This window comes from Solanum stenotomum, chromosome 6 (genome assembly GCF_019186545.1).
Source record: "Solanum stenotomum isolate F172 chromosome 6, ASM1918654v1, whole genome shotgun sequence".
Lineage (NCBI taxonomy): Eukaryota > Viridiplantae > Streptophyta > Magnoliopsida > Solanales > Solanaceae > Solanum > Solanum stenotomum.
This window is the reverse complement of record NC_064287.1, coordinates 15,463,155-15,485,261: the sequence shown is the minus strand read 5'-3', so window position 1 is coordinate 15,485,261 and position 22,107 is coordinate 15,463,155. Positions and strand designations below refer to the sequence as shown.

Here is a 22,107-nt window from a genome sequence, read left to right as displayed (position 1 = left end):
TGTTATTGCCCTACATATTCAGTACACTGACGTCCCTCGCGGGGGACGCTGCATTTCATGCTGTAGGCACACGTGCTTCAGCTAGTAGACCTCCTTAGTAGGAGCACACGACACTCAGCTACTTTAGGTGAGCTCCAGATTGATTCGGAGCTTTATTGAGTCCTTGGTAGATTCATTTTGGTATTGTATCATAGTTAAGAGTAACGTGGGGTCTATCCTGACCTACTCTAAGGTTTTCTATCTTTTAGAGGCTTTGTAGACTTATGTCTATGCTTCAGTTGCGTCTTAACAAGTTGTGGCCTCAACAGTCAAGTCTTGTATATAAATTTTGGGTCTACTTCTGTCAGTTCTTATCGCTGCATCCTATGTGAACTTGTCACAAGTTTGTCATAGTTATATGCGTAGTAGGCACAAGTTACATGTTGGTTCTCTCGAGCCTTTAGGGCATCGGATGCCTGTGCGTCTTAATAAGATATGAGGTGTGACAAGAAGTAGGTTTTACCGAGGAGCAAATTCCTTGTTTATATAGGACCTTCTATAATAATTTCTGGGATAAACTGATGAAAAGAGATCCCAAAACCAAGTTCTTATATGGACAAAAATTGTTGGACCTTATTGAAAAAAGGATCCAAGAATATTGTATTACCCCTCAGAAAGGGATAATTCAAAATAGCTCAGTGAGGCATATTGCCCGAAAAATCTCTATTCAGGATGGAGATAAATAAGAAATGATTAATAATTATCTCAACGAAGTCAGGAGAAATCTACTACTCAACATAACTAAATACGAGAAATCAGACACATCCATTAGGAGTGAAACAACTAATGATATCGCCACAGAAGATATTCAAGAGGCTCAACCATGTGAGTCAAACAAATACTTAAAAGATAATCTGCAAAAGGCGGAAGATTTTCTCCGTGAAATAAAGAAAATGGACAAAATGTAAGGTTTATCTCTACAACAAAAGTCATTATCAACACTAAATACATGTTGACCAACAGTAGATAAACTGTTACTGCACATAAGGACCAATTGATAAGGTACCCACATTTACTATTTATAGATTATTTTTCTTTCTATAAATAAGTTTAGTTTTAGTTGTTTAGACAGGTTCGAAATTACATAGGTATATATTTTGATTCGGATTTATTCCTAGAATTCGGATGTTAACAAGCTAGATTGAAGATGACCGCGCAGACTACCACCCGTCTTCTGAGATCCTGTAAGTAGGTATCAATTTTTGGAATAGTCCATTTGTTTAACAAATCAAGGTTTTGAGTTATATCTATCTCTTCCGATCTAGTACTCTTTGTACTCATTTCTCCAAGATCCATGAATAAAAGAACATATCTATGTCGTATACTTCACATCAACCTTATACTTACCATGAAAGTTCCAGGCCCGAAAAATCTCTATTCAGGATGGAGATAGAGAAGAAATGATTAATAGTTATCTCGACGAAGTCAAGAGAAATCTACTTCTCAACATAACTCAATACGAGAAATCAGACACATCCATGAGTACTGAAACAAGTGATGTTATATCGCCACAGAAGATATTCAAGTGGTTCAACCATTTGAGTCAAACAAAAATTCAAAAGATACTCTGCAAAAGGCAGAAGATTTTCTCCGTGAAATAAAGAAATAGGACAAAATGTAAAGTTTATCTCTACAACAGAAGTCATTATCAACAGTAAATACACTGTTGACGAACAGTAAATAAACTATTACTGTACATAAGGACCCATTGATAAGGGATCCACATTTACTATTCGTAGATTCTTTTTCTTTCTATAAATAAGTTTAGTTTTAGTTGTTTAGATAGGTTCAAATTACATATCTCTCTCTACTGTAAGTTTCTCTCAATTTGTAAAGTATTCAGTCTGCCAGAGTTCAGCTGAAAGTAAATAAATTATGGATAGTTCCCTCATAGGCCTTGGTGTTGGCCATAGTTAGCAGGTACTTTAATTCTTCCTTCTTTCATCTTTTATCTTTCTCCAATCTATAGTCGTGACTATGTACAGCTAAAAGACTCATGTCTATGTTGGATATCTAACTTCACTTTTATAGTTATTATGAAAGATCTAGAATTTATCTAAATATAAATCAATTTATATATGGTTTCTTTACTTGGTTCCGAGATGGTGGTACAGTCAGGTTTAATGCAATACGTTGTTGGCTTTGTCTTAGTCATTTCGTCTAGCTAGTCGTGGTCCAAAGCACGTTAATGAGTATAAAAAAGGTCACTCTATACCCGGTAAGAACTGCTAGACACATGGGCTCAATAACCATACGTATTTGAATCTTGACAGACACTTTGCTAGGGTAATAAGGACTAGATCTTTCCATACAACCATAAAACTATATAAAAATTGTATATATTTCGATTCAGATTTATTTCTTGAATTCGAATGTTAATAAGCTAAATTGAAGATGACCGCGCGGACTACCGCCCATCTTCTGAGATCCTGTATGTTGGTATCAGAGCCTGGAACTTTCATGGTAAGTATAAGGTTGATGTGAAGTATACGACATAGATATGTTCTTTTCTTCATGGATCTTGGAGAAATGATTACATAAAGTACTAGATTGGAAGTGGTAGATATACCTCAAAACCTTGATTTGTTAAACAAATAGACTATTCCAAAAATTGATATTAAAACGATATATGATTATGGTTGGTTTGATAAAATTTCACATAAACAGTTGACTAAAACTACTGAACAATCTTTGGCTTTAAATTCATCTGAACAGACTATTCGTTTGTTAAACAAAAGAGATATGGAGTTATATAAATTTCAGTATAATTTGTTGCATAGAGGCATGGTTCAAATTGTTTTCAAGACTTTGACCCTGAAAGGGTTACCTAAGACATTTTTAGCTGCCTTGCATGACGCTAGAAATTGAAATTTTTGACAATTTTTGATGGGTTCGATTGAATCTATTGTGGCATATGGTCCAGTTTTTTCTAATACTCAGCCAAACTTGCAGTTATCTTTAACTGATGCTAATATTCGTGATCCTTTAACTTTAAATGTTAAAACGCATGGTTATAATTATGCGCCTGGATCTGAATTGATTTTCTTGTCTTATAGAATTTATTTCAAATTACTCTCAACGTTAAACCCAAGATGTAAGTTATATGATACATCTGATCAAACTATTTTAGTTGAAACTAATTTTTCTAGATCTAAGGTCACACTAGACGACCTATAAAATGGGAAGAAATTAATTTTCTAACTACTTGGACTTTGAACTCAGTAATTGCGCCAAATCAGATGACAGATGCAGTCACGAATTCTGAGTATTCTCATATTACTCAGAATCATAATGGTAGGATTTGTATGCAGTTTCATAATATTTCTTATAGTAGACATTCATTTTCTTTTGATAGGAGATTGACTGCTATCCATCATATTTCCCCCAGAATCCCGTGTATGGCCCGGCTCATAATTGTAACACCCCGTATTCTACGTGTACTAGTTCTATTTATTACGCTTAAAAACTTCATTGTGGTATAGTTATGGACTCGGTTTCCTATGAAACTAGTGACAATAGAATAGATTTAAAGTGAACTGTCCATAGATTTTAATGTGACCCGATTAAGTTGAAGTCGATGGAAGTATTTAAACTTGAGATCATAAGTTGGTATTTGAGTCTAAATTTTAAAGTGACATAGTGTATATAAGTTTTAAGTTAAGTTAAAGGTATTAAGGTCTAGAAATGGAATAAAATATTAAGGTGATTGCTTGACTTCACTAAGCTAGTAGATGACACATAGGCGCATCACCTACTTTGACTTATTGACCAGCCCAAAGGACCAAGTAGGTGCATCACCTACTAAGACACTTTTGACCATGTTATTGGGCCAAGTACATTACACTTACTTGCATTAATCTGGCCCAAGTTGAATAGAAGAATAAGGGGAAAATGGACAGCCAAGGCCCAATCTTTCCAAGCCCACAAGAAATAATTTGAATGGAAAAGTAGGTGCATCACCTACTTAAATGTGTGGCCTAAATTAAAGACACATGTTTGGCTGCAAAAGAAGTACAAGAAAGATGGCAAAAGGCCCAATGTTCTTAAGTCCAAAAAGGCCCAAGTGAAAAGTTCAAGTAGGTGGGTCACCTACTTGAAAAATTATTGCACAAAATAAGTGAGAAAGTCAGCCAAAGCAGGTCCCTTTAAAACGGATTGATATAAGATTTTTCCAACCATTTTTACTTTGCAAAAAATCTGATTTCTTGAGCTCTCTCTCTTCTCCCTTTGAGCTTCATACAGCAACCATTAGATACCATTAGGGTTCTTGAATATTTTGGAGTTTAAGCTATTGGAAGGTATAATTTAAGACAAGTTAAGGAGGACAACCTTTACCTTGAAGAATCCAAGTCTTAGCAAGTGATAGTTATGTCCAGCAAGGTAAGCTACTGCAATTTTCTCCATCTTGTGCTTGATTTAATTAGGACACTTGGTATGTGTTAGTGAGTTGGAAATTGTTACTTTTACATGGTGTAATATTAGGGAGGATGTTCTGGTGATTAGTGCATACTGGGACTGGCATGGAGGGGAGTCCTCTTTAACTTCAATCATGAGCTTGTGTGAGCACCTTAAAAGTAATGTTAACTCTTCAAATGCTGGTGATCAGAAACAATGATTCATATTTATCTGTTACATTATTATGCTTAAGGATTGTTTTATGTATGTTATGATAAGGGATGTGACTGGATGTGCGGGTAAGTTATGGAGACTTTAAAGGACTTAAATATTGCAGGGAGGTTTGGGGAGGACCTGATACGAAGGTTGTATAATATATAGACGCGATTTAAGGAAAAGGGAAGGAAAGAAAACATTGACTAGATAAATTGCATGCTTACTGCGTGGTTATTATTTTTGTGAGATCAAGTAGCTCAAATTGATTGATTAGCTACTAATACTAGTCTTACATCTTATTTTATTGTAGATTAGTAATCTGAAGAGAAGGAGCTTAAGTCATACTTTTTGAATTGTATAGCAAGGTATGTAGGGCTATTTGATTTCCTATTTCTTTGGCATGAATCCAACACTTGCATTACAAAAAGTAAACATTCTAAGTGCCCTTGGTAGTGACTGATCCATGGGTGCAGTTCGTACTCCCTAGAGCATTAAAGTGAGTACTCTAATATGAGTTTGTTACTAAATGTAAGTGCTTACTCTACCAAGTATTTGCATGCAAGATTTAAACTTGTTTCACCGTCAAAGTACCATTGGCACGTATTTCCCTTATATAAATCAAAATGATCCTAGATTACACATGGTACATATGTTTGTATGTTGGATATACAATTTGCCCATATCATGCCAACTAGCTTCAATTATCTATATATATGTCATCTTGTCACATGTTCATATGTTCCCTTTATTGGTTATTACTCCCATTGTGTTAGACTATAATGTTACCTCACAAGATTCCTACCTGTTCTATTGTACATTTTATATGTACTTACTTGGATTATGTATCCGTACGTAAGTTGATTTTGTCCACGTTCTCCCTTGGTTCCACTTTCATATATTCCTTGTATTTTGATATTAGTTAGTGAGTATCCGGCTACCATATACAGTTCAAATCTCTTGGCTGAATGTTAAATGTCTTCACTTGATATGTGCTTCAATTTGAGATGTCAAAATGCTTAACTGAGTCATATGCTCCTAAGTATTACATGTGCATGTCACATTTGTTTCCCATGTCATTAGTATTATCGTAGGTCCATATTCATGTGTCTTCTAATACTGGTCCATAGTTCCAAATCTCAACAATGATTATAACCACCAAAATAGCAATCTCAAAAGAGATAATGATCATCAAAAGAACAATCTCGAAAGAGTTATGATTATTTTAACAACAATCTCGAAAGAGTTATGAACATCAAAACAACAATCTCAAAGTTAAAGAATTTAAGTGAAGCTATTTGTATAATTATGGGTGGTAGCCCAGGGGGAAATGCCTAGCATGGGTCGATCCCAATTGGTATAGAAGGGTGGCAGCACAGGGGCGAAAGCCTAGCATGGGTCGATCCCAATTGGTATAAGAGGGTGGCAGCTCAGGGGCGAAAGCCTAGCATGGGCCAATCCCAATTTGTGGAATTATGAGGACAACATCTCAGGGGTGAAAATGCCTAGCATGGGTCATCCTCTTCTACTGCTGATCAACTGGTCATTGGTATCATGTCTTATAAATATTATAATGCACAGAAAAGTTAAGAAAAGAATGTAACATGCACGATTCCAAAAGTATAAGAAAAGGTGGTCTCTAATCCTTATTTATTGATATTTGGTTTCAGTTTAGCTCTCATTTTACATATGGTTGTATTATGCCTTACATATTGAGTACATTCTTTTGTACTGACATCCCTTATTGGGGATGATGCATTTCATGTTGCAGTTACAAGTACTCAACTAATAGATCTCCCCAATAGAAGTACATGATACTCAGCGGTTGTTGGTGAGCTCCAAGTTGATTCGGGGCTTTACCTAGTCTTTACAATGTGTATTTCATAGCAGTACAATCATGGATTCCAGTAGAGGCTTTGTAGACATTGTAAAGCTATCATCTGTGTTCATAGTTTCACTTGTCAGATGTATCGATTTAGCTAGTCAATGTGTGTTGTATATGAAGGTTCTCATCAGTAAATCTATTTGCATAGTAGTTTACTTTCTAATCACAGGTCACTTGTAAATCATGTGTTCATATGGTACTTGTACGCCTTACTTAGGGTTGGGGTGTGACAAAAGTGGTATCACAGCAGTTCGTCCTAGGGAGTCTACAAAGCCCTGTATAGTAGAACTTTTCTTATGAATGTATTGCGCGCCACATTTATAATTTGGGGGCTACTTGGACATTTAGGAAATATTACTATCCTTCATAATCCAGATCGTGCAATAGAGCAAAGTTAAGAGGTCAATTTCCACTTGTACCTGATCATGTTAGTCATATTATGTTTACGATGGTTAAGGTTAGCGGTAGCTAAAATTTCAACATGCAACCTACAGAAAACGATCTGAAGTTATCAATATTTAGACTACATTGAGCTCATTTTATTCGACTGTCCCACTCCACAGGGTATGTAAAGGCTTTATGTTATATCCATTTTAAGTTGCATTTTTGCCATATGTATCACATTGGTTCAATTGAGAAAGATATAGTATGGTTATCCATATACTTAAAAATGATGGGTCACCTAGTTACATCTATGAGTTGTAGCATTTCTAAGCACATCATCTTAGAAGGATGTATCCAACTCTTGAGTTCTATATTTCCTCCATATTTATAGGATCTATTCCTATAGAGGAGACTCGTTCTTAGTCTGTGCTATACATAGAATTTTTGGTATTACACATGTACTCTAAATTGATGTTGTTGAACCAGTTTCTTTTAGTGGGAAGAAGGCAGTGGCACAATCTGATAGCTAAATGTATCAGTGCAATAGTGTTACTAGAGATACCCCTAATTGGCTGACAAGGCCTAAATTCTTACCATATATCATCCCGAATATGTTAATAGTTGGTTTTTATATGCTATGTTCCAACTACCCCGAATAAGTACTAATAACATTTATATTTTTTTCATGATTATGAAACTTAGAGATAAGTGTGCTAATTACTGCAAATGATATATGTATGGTAGTTCCTACTACAATCTATATTTTTGTTATAGAGGATTATTATGTGACCAAAGGGTTAAGGTTAACAAAAGAAAAGTTGATTGGTTAGACCTAAATTGTGATTAGTTAGGTTGAACATAGTGGGATTAGAGTACATGAAGCTACTAGTTTTGATTAAAAGGTACTTGTTAGACAGGAAGCATGTGAGAATGAAGCTTGAATGACACATGCCGAATATGTACGTAGAGCATTATTCACATGTATTGACTTCCATCAATTTGAATAGGGCTACTATAGGGTTCATTTAATATATGTCTGCAGTAATTCGTCAGTCATAGTCCACTTAAGGGAGAGGAAAGATTGATCATATCCTATTTGTTATTATTTTCTATCTTACATGGGAAATGAGTCGGAACACCCTCACTTGTTATTAGATTTCATGTTTTATGGTGCGTTCCAGCTTCACTATTTATTTTCTATTTCGACCTTCAAAGGGCACCAGTCGTTGAGCGTGATATAACACAAGCCAGTAATGAAGGCAAAGTTGACCTCGACCTCCTACTATAAAAGATGAACTATTGAGGATTTTATTTTTCTATCTTGACTGTAGTGTTTCTATTGACCTAGAGGGAAGCCAAGTCCCAATAACAGAACACCTATAAGAATTCTTAGGAGATTGAAGAGAGTAGATGGGGAAATCAATTGTATGTGTTTAGGTGAGTAAAGAATATGAGCAGAGTTATCCCCACTTGTGACTTAACGCTTAAGACAATGTGTTTGTCCTTAATATGGTAGAGTGGTTCTATAGGATATCTCGTAGTTTCCAAAGATGGTTTGTTATATAATTATACATGTTGCATGTTCCATAACTTATCTATTTGTATGTTATTTACCCTTTGTGGATCACTTTCTCACATGTTTTCTAATGTCACAAAATGCTTACATATAAGTGTTGTCCGCTTCAGAGTACCCTTGTTTATTGTTATATGTTTTTGTAGGACCTTTTCCTTACATGTTTTTTATTGCAATGGTTACTTTTCACATGTCCCTTGTCCATATTATGTGGGTACTGCATGCTAATTGATCATATGCTATGGGAAAAATTAGTGCTCGTGGGTTATATGACTGGCCTATCACTTGTTTACATGCCATATGCATCATAAACCATTTCTAAGTATATTACATGACTCGTAGCCTACTTGCTTAAACATTACAGGCCTTATAGCTTTTCTAGCCATGTGTTATGTGTTCACTTGCTCATATTTCATAAGTGTACTTTTTATTGACATGTTAGTTCACCAATCCAAGCAATATAACGCACTTGATCAATGTGATTTGTGTTCCATAGGTCATATTTTATATAGTCTACTTGCTTACGTATTATATATTGTGTAGCTTTAGTACTCATGCATCATGTGCTCATCTACTCCATTTCCTACATTCCTTATAGTTCATTCGCTCACACACTACCCTATGAACCATATGCGTGCATACACCATATATTTCTATAGCTTAATGACCGTATATTATGCGCTCCCTTTTGTGCTAATCTACCTATGTGTCATACCCAATGTGACTTATTTATTTGTACACTATGCCCCTCTTTGATTATTGACTTGAGTTTTGAACATTTTAGGAAAACATTTCCTTGTATCATTATGTAGTGAAGATTTTGACCAGAAAAAGTTGGGCATATATGTAAATTTTATCACAACCATAGATAAATAACTTAGAATAATGCCTTATTCGAAGGTGCGGCATAAAACTTTAGATTATATTAACAGCTATGCGTTCTTATAAGTCTCACCTCTGAAAAGTGTCATGAGATAAAAGAGAAGGGAAAGTAGAGCCCCGATAGGTTAGGCCTTTGATTTTGTGTTCGTTGCATATACGAAAAAATTGGGAGATACATACCTCCATTGAAGTATAGTGGAAGGAATAGAATATAACATAAGATACTTGGGAATATGGTAGAGATCCTAAGTACCCCTCCTCATTCTAAACATCAACATAAGGATCTGAGATCATGTGGTCCCCTTATATGATCATGAATCCTACTATCATTTGTTCATTTGATATGCCATTTGCATGTCTTGTGTTTAGGTATATTAAAGTCCTTATTTGTATGAGTTCTACTTTTGTATATTCAGTGAATTACATAGTCAAGAAAGGGGTTTAGTTTGTCATATTATTATATTATGGACCATATCTATTGAGACTTCATGCTAGACTTGTCAATACGTGTTTTAGGTTAGTCTATGGATTATGGATAGTCCTATTTATAATGGGAACTCTCGCAAATCTCCAAATGAAATTCCAAGGTTAACCAAACTATCGGCTTCACCCATCATTCGAGGACAAATGATCATAAGGGGGGGAGGATGTAACACCCCGTATTATACTTGCACTAGTTCTATTTATTACGCTTAAAAAACTTCCTTGTGGTATAGTTATGGACTCGGGTTCTTATGCAACTAGTGACAATATAATAGATTTAAAGTGAACTGTCTGTAGATTTTAATGTGATCCGATTAAGTTGAAGTCGATGGAAGTATTTAAACTTAAGATCATAAGTTGGTATTTGAGTCTAAAGTTTAAAGTGACATAGTGTATATAGGTTTTAAGTTAAGTTTAAGGTATTAAGGTCTAGAAATGGAATAAAATATTAAGGTGCTTGCTTGACTTCACTAAGCTAGTAGAGGCCATCTGAGATTATTGATTTCAAATTCAAATCGATTTATGATTTCGAAGAACTTTTTGATAAAAAGTTTTCTGAATTTAGTGCAAAACCTATAGATCTGTCTGAAAGTTTTACTGATGAAATGGAAAATACTTTTCAATTTGAAAAAGGCGTGTCTTTAGAGTTTAATAAACTTCGTGGTTATCCAAAGAAAAATAGTGGTAATACTACTAAATTTGCTGATAAACCTAGTATGGAAACTTATTATTATTCTAGACCAACTTCTTAAGATGTGCTTATAGAGGAACGTGACTGGAATAAGACTAATACCTCATATAGTGGGTCTGAAATTTATGAATGAAATCTTGATGGGTTGACTGATATACAGTTAATTATTCTTGTTCATAGAATGCTTATGTATGCAACTATCCGTAGAAGTGTTAAAAATTCAGATAGAAATATTTGCAAAATGATAAATGCAGGCTTTATTGGCCAACTTCGAGGTTGGTGGGATAACTATATGAGCACCGAGGCCAAAGCTACAGTAATTAATGCTACTTCTGATATTGAAGGTGGTGATAACTTAGGCATGGCTCTAGTAAAAAATAGAGAAGGCGAGGTTTATACCTTAGTCTTAAGCATTTTAAAATATTTCAATGGTAGATTTACCAATCAGTATGAGACTGCTTGTACCCTGTTAAATGGTCTATGATGTAGAACCTTAGGAGAATTTAGATGGTATAAAGATACTTAAATGATTAGGGTGATGGAACTACCTGAAAACAGTTATGAACATTGGAAAGCTAATAGATGGCCTTCCTCCGTTATTTGCCGAACGAGTTCGGAAGATTCTAAGGAATACGGTTGGAGAAATCCCGTATAGGGATTATACTTATGGAAAGCTAATAGGAGTTTGCACTCAAGAAGGAATAAATTTGTATAATGAATTACAGTTATCCAGACAACATAAAATAGATAAGCTGAGAGAAAGATCTCAGCTAGGAGACTTTTGTACCTAGTTTGGTTTACCCAGTACTTCGGCTGTTAGCCAGAAAACCAAACATAGAGATTCTAGAGGCTCCAATCACGATGAACCTTATAGAAAAAAAAGGTCTAAGCATAGACATAGATCTAAGGAAAAGCGAGATGATAGAAAAGTCTCTCGTAATTCTAATAGATTTACCAAAAATAGGTCTAGGCGGGAGCTCGCCAAGATTAAGTGTTATAAGTGTGGACGTCACATAGCACCCAATTTCAAGCTTGAAAAGTTAAAAACCATAGAACTTGATGAATAGGTTAATGATAAGATTTATAGTTTCTTATACACTTCAGCTTCAAAATCTGATTATGCTTCTGATTCTGGTTCAAAGGAAGAAATTGAGTTGCCTGAATTATCTGATAATAATCAGCATAATAATAATTAGCATGCTAATACATGTAATACTTGTCAAGGTGATACTTGTTTATGTGAAAATGATGAGTTCTTTTATAAACTGCAATCTAAATTTGAAGATTTGAATATCAACACTATTACTTCTGATAATGTGATCTCTTGAAAGAAGTTTTTGATAATAATCTTCGTGAAAAAATTGTTCAGTTAGCTGTTAATAACAATACTAGTGCTTCAAAAGATTCAGAAAAAAAGAATGATTTTGAATATGAATATTCTGCTCTTTATTCTTTGTCTGAAGTTGATAACAAATTTAATAAACAAACTATTTATACAAGAAATTCCTCTTTTGATGATTTAAAAGATGAAATTGAAAATTTAAAAAATGAGATTAGATCTATTAAACAAAATCAAATGATTTGTCATGACCGACTTACTCAGATTGAAACTATTAATAATAAAGGAAAAAATGTTGCCAAAGAAAATACTCCTGCAAAATCTTTTATTCTTGATCCTAGACAAGGTATGTTCTTAGGAATGTTGCTGCTAATAAATGGTATGTTAAATGCACCTTATTGATTGATAATCATTTTTCCATAACTAATGTTGCTATGATTGATAGGGGGGCCATTGTTAGTTGTATCCAAGAAGGTTTTGTACCTACCAAGTATTTTTAAAAAACTACTCATATGGTTAAATCTGCTTCTGGACATGCTTTAGATATAAAGTATAAATTGTCTAATACTCACATTTGCCAAAATAAAGTTTGCATTCCGCATTTCTTTTTTTTTTGGGTTAAAAATCAGTTATACCCTCCAATTATACTTGGAACACCTTTTATAAATGTTATTTATCTGTTTACCAGCATAGATGCTAAATGTTTTTCTGCTACTTATGAAGACCGAAATATTAGTTATACTTTTATCACTGACCCGATTTCTCGTGATATCAATACTTTAATTGATATGAGGCAAAAACGTGTTGATTCTCTACAACTTGAATTGTTTAATATGAATATTTGATACTTTGAAATCCACCAAAGTACAAGAAAAAATTAAATTGATTTCTGAAGAAATTGCCATTGATATTTGTGCTGATCATCCTAGTGCTTTTTGGAATCAGAAAACACATATTGTTACTCTTACATATGAAAACAATTTCTTAGAGGATGCTCTTCCTACTAAATCACATCCTTGTCAGATGAATGTCGAATTGGTAGAATTCTGCAAAAAGAAAATTGATAACTTGTTAAAAAATAGTTTGATAAAACCTTCGAAATCACCTTGGTCTTGCATTGTATTTTATATTAACAAAGTTGTTGAAAGAGAATGAGGTGTCCCTAGGTTGAATTATAAACCTTTAAACAAGAATTTAAAATGGATTAGGTATCTTATTCCGAATAAAAGAGATTTTTTGTCAAGATTATATGAAGCCAATATATTTTCAAAATTTGATTTAAATCAGGATATTGGCAAATCCAAATATTTAAAGAGCATTCTTATAGAACAACTTTTAATGTCTCGTTTGGACAATAAGAGTGGAATGTGATGCCATTTTATTTGAAAAAAGCTCCTTCTGAATTTCAGAAAATGAAGAATGATATTTTTAATCCAAATTTGGATTTTATCATTGTTTATATTGATGATATTTTGGTTCACTCAATCACTCTGGAAATGATATCAAGCATTTAGACATTTTCAAGAAAATTGTTATAAAAATGGTCTGGTGATTTCCAAACCAAAAATGAGTTTATTTCAAACTAATGTAAGATTTTTAGGATATCTTATTTGTCAAGGAAAAGTCACACCAATTTGGTAAATAATATTAAACTTCGTGTTCAATCTTTCACATGTCCAACCCTGCATGGCAAAAAATTATTGAGACAGATGCGTCTAACATTGGTTATGGTGGAATATTGAAACAAATCAATCCGCATGTCAAAAATGAATATTTGATCTGATTCCATTCCGCATAATGGAGCAATGCTCAGAAGAAATATGCTACGGTGGCTCATGAAATACTGACCATCGCCAAACGGGTATTAAAATTTCAAGATGATTTATATAATCAAAAGTTTATAATAAAAATCGATGCACAATTTGTGAAACATATGCTTGATAAATATTTTAAACACAATGCATCAAAATTGATTTTTGCTAGGTGGCAGGCAAAGTTAGCTCATTTTGATTATGAAATTCATTATAAAAAGGGAAATGATAACTCTCTTCTAGATTTCTTATCTAGAGAATATATCTTCACAATGAGTTTTTTGTCTCCCTTCTTTACTCAAAAAACTTTAGTTACTATACTGAAAGTGATTCCTCTCAATCGAGACGTACAGGAAATTATCCTATGGAAAATTAAAGATCATATGGTGATGGACATATTCTCTATTCATGATATCGAAGAAATCATCGATTTTAACGATTATTATCGTAATTACTATGATTTATATTATGAGGTATTCAAATAAAACAAAATGTTTTGTCTGCAGAATGGACCCTCCTTAGGTAACCAAGTCCAGAGAAAGGGGAAGTTATACCAGAGGAAGGGGATGATCATCCCCAGTATCATTAGGATCATCTAGCTCTCTAATTATACAACATATTATATCTGTTGAAGACTGGGGTATCTCCACAATGAAGGAAAGACAGATCAGCCTAAATAAAGTCTCTATGAATTTTACATATTGGGACTATATTTATGCTTTTGATAAAGTCCTCATCTACAACAATGAGAGACATAAGCATACTTGGTTTATTAAAAATTGTGCGAAGATATTCACAGAACCGATCCCAAACTGGTGGTCATACCAAGGTTCGATCATTAAAATATTACCGGATCCATTTCTTAAGTTATACAAAGAATGGCTTAAAGTCTAGCCAGATCTAAATGCATTATATCACACAGATCATATATGTTACATTGAAAAATGGAACAAATATACTTTTTCGGTGAATTGTCTATTCCTTAGATTCATAAATGGACTCCAAAAGTAGATTTTACCGAGGAGTAAATTCCTTGTTTATATAGGACCTTCTACAATAATTTCTAGGATAAACTGATGAAAAGAGTTCCCAAAACCAAGTCCTTATATGGACAATAATTGTTGGATCTTATTGAAAAAAGGATGAAAAATTATTGTATTACCCCTCAGAAAGGGATAATTCAAGATATCTCGGTGAGGCATATTGCTCGAAAAATCTCTATTCAGGATGGAGATAAAGAAGAAATGATTAATAATTATCTCGACGAAGTCAAGAGAAATCTACTTTTCAACAGAACACAATATGAGAAATCAGACACATCCATGAGGAGGGAAACAAGTGATGATATCACCATATAAGGTATTCAAGAGGCTCAACCGTGTGAGTCAAACAAAAACTCAGAAGATACTCTGCAAAAGGCGGAAGATTTTCTCCGCAAAATAAAGAAAAAGAAGAAAATGTAAAGTTTATCTGTACAGTAGAAGTAATTATCAACAGTAAATACACTGTTGACCAACGGTAGATAAACTGTTACTAATCTCTATTCAAGATGGAGATAAAGAAGAAATGATTAATAATTATCTCGATGAAGTCAGGAGAAATCTACAAGAGATAAACTTTACATTTTGTCCTTTTTCTTTATTTCGCGAAGAAAATCTTCCTCCTTTTGCAGAGTATCTTCTGAGTTTTTGTTTGACTCATATGGTTGAACCTCTTGAATATCTTCTGTGGCGATATCAACACTTGTTTCACTCCTCATGGATGTGTTTGATTTCTCGTATTGTGTTATGTTGAGAAGTAGATTTCTCTTGACTTTGTCAAGATAATTATTAATCATTTCTTCTTTATCCCCATCCTGAATAGAGATTTTTCGGGCAATATGCCTCACCGAGCTATCTTGAATTATCCCTTTCTGAGGGGTAATATAATATTCTTGGATCCTTTTTTCAATAAGATCCAACAATTCTTGTCCATATAATGACTTGGTTTTGGGATCTCTTTTCATCAGTTTATCCCAGAAATTATTATAGAATGTCCTATATAAACAACGAGTTTTCTCCTTGGTAAAACGTACTTCTAGAGTCCATTTATGAATCCAAGGAATAGAGAATTCAACAAAAAAGTATATTTGTTCGATTTTTTCAATGTAATAGATATGATTTGTGTGATATAATGCGTTAAGATCTGGTGAGACTTTAACCCATTCTTTGTATAACTTAAGATATTGATCCGATAATATTTTAATCGTTGGATCGTGGTATGACCACCAGGTTAGAAACCAATTTGGGATTGATTCTGTGAATATCTTCGCACAATTTTTTATAAACCAAGTATGCTTATTTCTCTCATTGTTGTAGATGAGGACTTTATCAAAAGCATTAATATAGACCCAATATGTAAAATTCATAGAGACTTTATTTAGGCTGATCTGCCTTTCCTTCATTGTGGAGATACCCCAGTCCTCAACAGATATAATCTGTTTGATTATCATTTTAAAGAAGTTATAAACATTCTCGCTGGTGTTATATCCTGAAAAGTACTGAAATTCAGCAATGTCGGTGCTTATCAGAATTGTCTCATACTAAGATCGGGTTTTGTATGACTCACCTAGGAAATATAATTCGTTAACCAAATATTGCTAGAATATCTTCCAGGGTTCTTCCTTTCGCTGCATGTCTTTATTTTCAAAAATAAATATCATTTCTTTCTTGGATATTTTTTGATATGATTTAATATCATCAACATCTTGTTTTGCTATTGATGCAGAGGTATCACTTTACTTTTGCGATAAATACGCCTGTAGCTTTGCAAATAATGGAATATTTTCTGGAATATCTTCCAGATGTATTGAAGAAGAATCCTCCTTTTGAGAGGACTTAAGATTAAATAAACTCATCCCCCCTCTTTGTATAATTGGAGATCCATATAAGGACGACGATCCTGATGATCCTGGGGATGATCTTCCCCTTCCTCTGGTATAACATCCCCTTCCTCTGGCCTTGGTTACCCAAGGAGGGTCCATTCTATAGACAAAACATTTTTTTTATTCGAATACCTCATAATATAAATCATAGTATTTACGATAATAATTGTCAAAATTGATGTTTTCTTCGATATTATGAATAGAGAAGATGTACATCACCATATGATCTATAATTTTCCATAGTATAATTTCAAGTACGTCTAGATTGAGAGGAATCACTTTTAGTATATTAACTAAAGTTTTATCAGTAAAGAAGGGAGACAGAAAAGTCATTGTGAAGATAGATATTCTCTAGATAAGAAATCTGGAAGAGAGTTATCGCTTCCCTTTTTATAATGAATTTCAAAATAAGAAGGAGCTAACTGGGCCTGCCACCTAGCAAAAATCAATTTTGATGCATCATGTTTAAAATCTTTATCAAACATATATTTCACAGAATGTGCATCTGTTTTTATTAAGAACTTTTCTTTATATAAATCATCTTGAAATTTTAATACACATTTGACGATGGTCAGCATGTCATGGGCCACCGTAGCATATTTCTTCTGAGCATTGCTCCATTTTATGGAATGAAATCGGATCAATTATTCATTTTTGTCATGGGGATTGATTTATTTCAATACTCCACCATAACCAATGTTAGACATATCTGTCTCAACAATTTTTTGCCATGCAGGGTCAGTAAGGGTTAGACAAGGCAACGATTGAACACGAAGTTTAATATTCTTTACCAAATTGGTGTGACTATTAGTCCATGTTGATTTATGATCCTTTTTTAGCCGATCATATAAGGGGGAAATATCACGATATAAATTTTTATAAAATGGGGAAATGTAATTTAATCTTCCCAAAAATCTTTGCAATTTGGTCCTGTAAGCAATAACATCTTGAAACTTTGAATCAAAGTCAATCGATCGTTGAATTCGCGTAACCTTTCCTTGACAAATAAGATATCCTAAAAATCTTACATTAGTTTGAAATAAACTCATTTTTGGTTTGGAAATCACCAGACCATTTTATATAACAATTTTCTTGAAAATGTCTAAATGCTTGATATGCATTTCAATAGTCTTTGAGTAAACAAAAATGTCATCAATATAAACAAAGATCAAATCCAAATATGAATTGAAAATATCATTCATAATTTTCTGAAATTCAGAAGGAGCATTTTTCAAACAAGATGGTATCACATTCCACTCGTATTGTCCAAAGGGGACATTAAAATTTGTTCTATAAGAATGCTCTTTAAATATTTGGATTTGCCAATATCCTGATTTTAGATCAAATGTTGAAAATATATTGGCGTCATATAATCTTGACAATAAATCTCTTTTATTCGGAATAGGATACCTAATCCATTTTAAATTACTGTTTAAAGGTTTATAATTTATAACTAACCTTGGACACCTCGTTCTCTTTTATTAGCATTGTAAACATAAAATGTAGTCCAAGACCAAGGTGATTTCGAAGGTTTTATTAAACCCTTTTGTAAAAAGTTATCAATTTCCTTTTTGCAGAATTCTACCAATTCGGCGTTCATCTGACAAGGACGTGATTTAGTAGGAATATCATCCACTGAAAAATTGTCTTCTTATGGAAGAGTAACAATATGCTTTTTCTGATTCCAAAAAGCACTAGGATGATCAGCACAAATATCGATGGCAATATGTTTAGAAATCAATTTAATATTTTCTTGTTCTTTGGTGGATTTCAAAGTATCAAATATATTCATACTAAACAATTCAAGTTATAGAGAATCAACATGCTTTTGTTTCATATCAATTAAAACATTAATATCACGAGAAAGTGGGTCAGTGATAAAAGTATAACTAATATTCCGGTCTTCATAAGTAGTAGAAAAACCTTTAGCATCTATGCTAGTAAATGGATAAATAGCATTTATAAAAGGTGTTCCAAGTATAATTGGAGGGTATAACTGATTTTTAACCCAAAAAAAGAAATTCGAAATGCAAACTTTGTTTTCGCAAATGCGAGTACTAGGCAATTTACACTTTCTATCTAAAGCATGTCTAGAAGCAGATTTAACCATATGAATAGTTTTTTTCAAAATACTTAGTAGGTACAACACCTTCTTGGATACAACTAACATTGGCTCCACTATCAATCATAGCGACATTACTTATGGAAAAATGATTATCAATCAATATGGTGCATTTAACATACCATTTAGGAGCAGTAACTATTTGCATCATTCCTAAGAACTTACCTTGTCTAGGATCAAGATTAAAAGGTTTTGCAAGAGTATTTTCTTCAGCAATATTTTTTCCTTTAATATTAATAGTTTCAATCTGAGTAAGACGATGATCAAAAATCATTTGATTTTGTTTAATAGATCTAATCTCATTTTTGAAATTCTCAATTTCGTCTTTTAGATCATCAAAAGAAGAATTTCTTGTAGAAACAGTTTGTTTATTAAATATGTTATTAACTTCAGACAAAGAATAAGGAGCAGAATATTCATATTCAAAATCATTCTTTTTTTCTAAATTTATTGAACAACTGGTATTGTTATTAATAGCTAACTGAATAATTATTTCATGAAGATTATTATCAGTAACTTCTTTCAAGAGTTCTATCACATTATCAGAAGTAATAGTGTTGATATTCAAATCTTCAAATTGAGATTGCAGTTTATAAAAGAACTCATCATTTTCACATAAAGAAGTATCACCTTGACAAGTATTACAAGTATTAGCATGCTGATTATTATTATGCTGATTATTATAAGATAATTCAGGCAACTCAATATCTTCCTCTGAACTAGAAGCAGAAGCATAATCAGATTCTGAACCTGAAGTGTATAAGATACTATAAATCTTATCATGAACCTATTCATCAAGTTCTAAGGTTTTTAGCTTTTCACACTTGCAATTGTTTGCTATGTGACCAAAGTTTCCACACTTATAACACTTAATCTTGGCAAGCTCCCACCTAGAACTATATCTGGCAAATCTATTAGACTTACGAGAAGCTTTTCTACCATCTCGCTCTTCCTTATATCTATGTCAATGCTTAGACTTTCTTTTTCTATGAGGTTCATCGTGATTGGAGCCTCTAGAATCTCTATGTTTGGTTTTCTTGCTATCAGCTGAAGTACTAGGTAAATCAAACTGGGTACAAAAGTCTCCTTGCTGAGATCTTTCTCTGAGCTTATGTATCTTAAGCTGACTGGGATAACTTTAACTCGTTGCATAAATTTATCCCTTCTTGAGTGCAAACTCCTATTAGCTTTCTATAAGTGTAATCCCTATAAGGGATTTCTTCAACCGTATTCCTTAGAATCTTCGGAACTTGCTCGACAAATAACGGAGGAAGGCCATCTATTAGCTTTCCAATGTTCATAACTGTTTTCGTGTAGTTCCATCACCCTACTCATATAGGTATCTTTATACCATCTAAATTCTCCTAAGGTTCTACAACGTAGAACATTTAGGAGAATTTAGATGGTATAAAGATATTTATATGAGACAATTCTGATAAGCACCGGTAGTGTTGAATATCAACACTTTTCAGGATATAACACCACATCAGGAAACTTTGAAGCAAAGTCGATCGATCGTTGAATTGGTGTAACCTTTTCTTGACAAATAAGATGTCCTAAAAATCTTACATTAGTTTGAAATAAACTCATTTTTCATTTGGAAATCACCAGACAATTTTGTGTAACAATTTTCTTGAAAATGTCAAAATGCTTGATATGTATTTCAAGATTCTTTGAGTAAACCAAAATATCATCAATATAAACAATGATAAAATCCAAATATGGATTGAAAATATCATTCATCATTTTCTAAAATTCTGAAGGAACATTTTTCAAACCAAATGGCACCAAATTCCACTCGTATTGTCCAAACGGGACATTAAAAGCTGTTCTATAAGAATGCTCTTTAAATATTTGGATTTGCCAATATCCTGATTTTAAATCAAATTTTGAAAAAATATTGGCGTCATATAATCTTGAAAATAAATCTCTTTTATTCGCAATAGGATACCTAATCCATTTTAAATTCTTGTTCAAAGGTTTATAATTTATAACCAACCTGGGACACCTCAAGTTTACACCATGGACGTGGCCGGCACTCGAAGACCATTGCTGGTCCCCAAGCAAACCCTCATCCTAGCTGACTATAAACAGAAAACTAACTTAAGCATGCAAAAGCTTAAAACTGAATAAAATTCAATAAACTCAACTTTCAAAACTTCAACTCAAATGAACAACTTAGAATAGAATAATATATTCAACTCGCCATAATATAGGCAACTTAAGTCTTTCAAACATTTAATAAAATAAATGAATAATAAAGCCTTCCCAACTATACTGACTATCTATCAAGCCTCTAACTGATAAAAATAGATGTCGGGACAAGACCCACGACATCCTAACAACTGATATAACTGAAAGGTAAATGAAATCCTCCGAAAGTAGGGAGGCTCACCATAGCTAACTCGAACTCTCGGATGTATCAACGGAGCTCCTGTTGATGATCCTGAATACCTGTGTCTGCATCATGAAAAGATGCAGGCCAAATGACTCAGTATGTGGAATGTACGAGCATGTAAGAGGAATTCTAAAGCATAACATAAGCTTGAAACTTGATAAAAAGGAAACATACTTACCTCTTCTCAAACTTACTTAACTCAAGGAATACTCAAGGATACTCAAAACTACTCAAACTTATTCAACTTAGAAGTACTCAAGGATAAGATACTCAACTTCAAAGATATGATGCTAAACTTGAAATACTCAACTCTGGATACTCAACTCATGAATACTTAACTGAACTCATTTCATTATAAAGCAGTTTAAAACAAGTGCAATATAAAGAAAAAGGAAAAACTATTTAAAACATGATGTTAACTCATAATCATAATATCATAAAAAACATAACATGCTCCCTCTCAAAGTCTACTTGTGAAATGCATGAATGAAGTCCCGTACCCCCATTCATACTAAGTAGAACCCCTTGAGGAACCATGTCAATACTGCTGTGGGAGTTTCTCTTACCGACAACCACCACTACGAGCCTAAGTGGTGATACATCGTCTTGCCCACACTGCCAGAACTGTCTTATACTTTGTCGTCATATAGAACGCTTAACTTAGTGGATTCACTAGTCTATTGTGAAAATGATTCATCTAAAAAGTATGACACTTTTCTACCCATGGTGGCTACATGGTTTTATGGAGACATGAGTTATCTAAACTCATGCTCGTCCCCAATTTGGTGCTCAATACTACTCCCAAAATATACTAGCTCTTATGTTTTTAAAAACATACTTCTTCTGTGATTTGAGATTAGTGCTAAAAAACTTAGCTTAAAAACTCTTTTGGAATCGATGTTCTCTTTCATGCTCAAAATATTTTTGGAAATCTCAGTTTCCTCTCATCTTAAATGTGAAAACATTTAC

At 33.4% G+C, this 22,107-nt stretch overlaps 1 pseudogene; it reads left to right on the top strand.

Moving 5' to 3' along the window:
• The first annotated feature begins 9,902 nt into the window (after positions 1-9,902).
• On the top strand, positions 9,903-17,370 carry LOC125868512 (uncharacterized; annotated as a pseudogene).
• Positions 17,371-22,107: the final 4,737 nt, after the last annotated feature.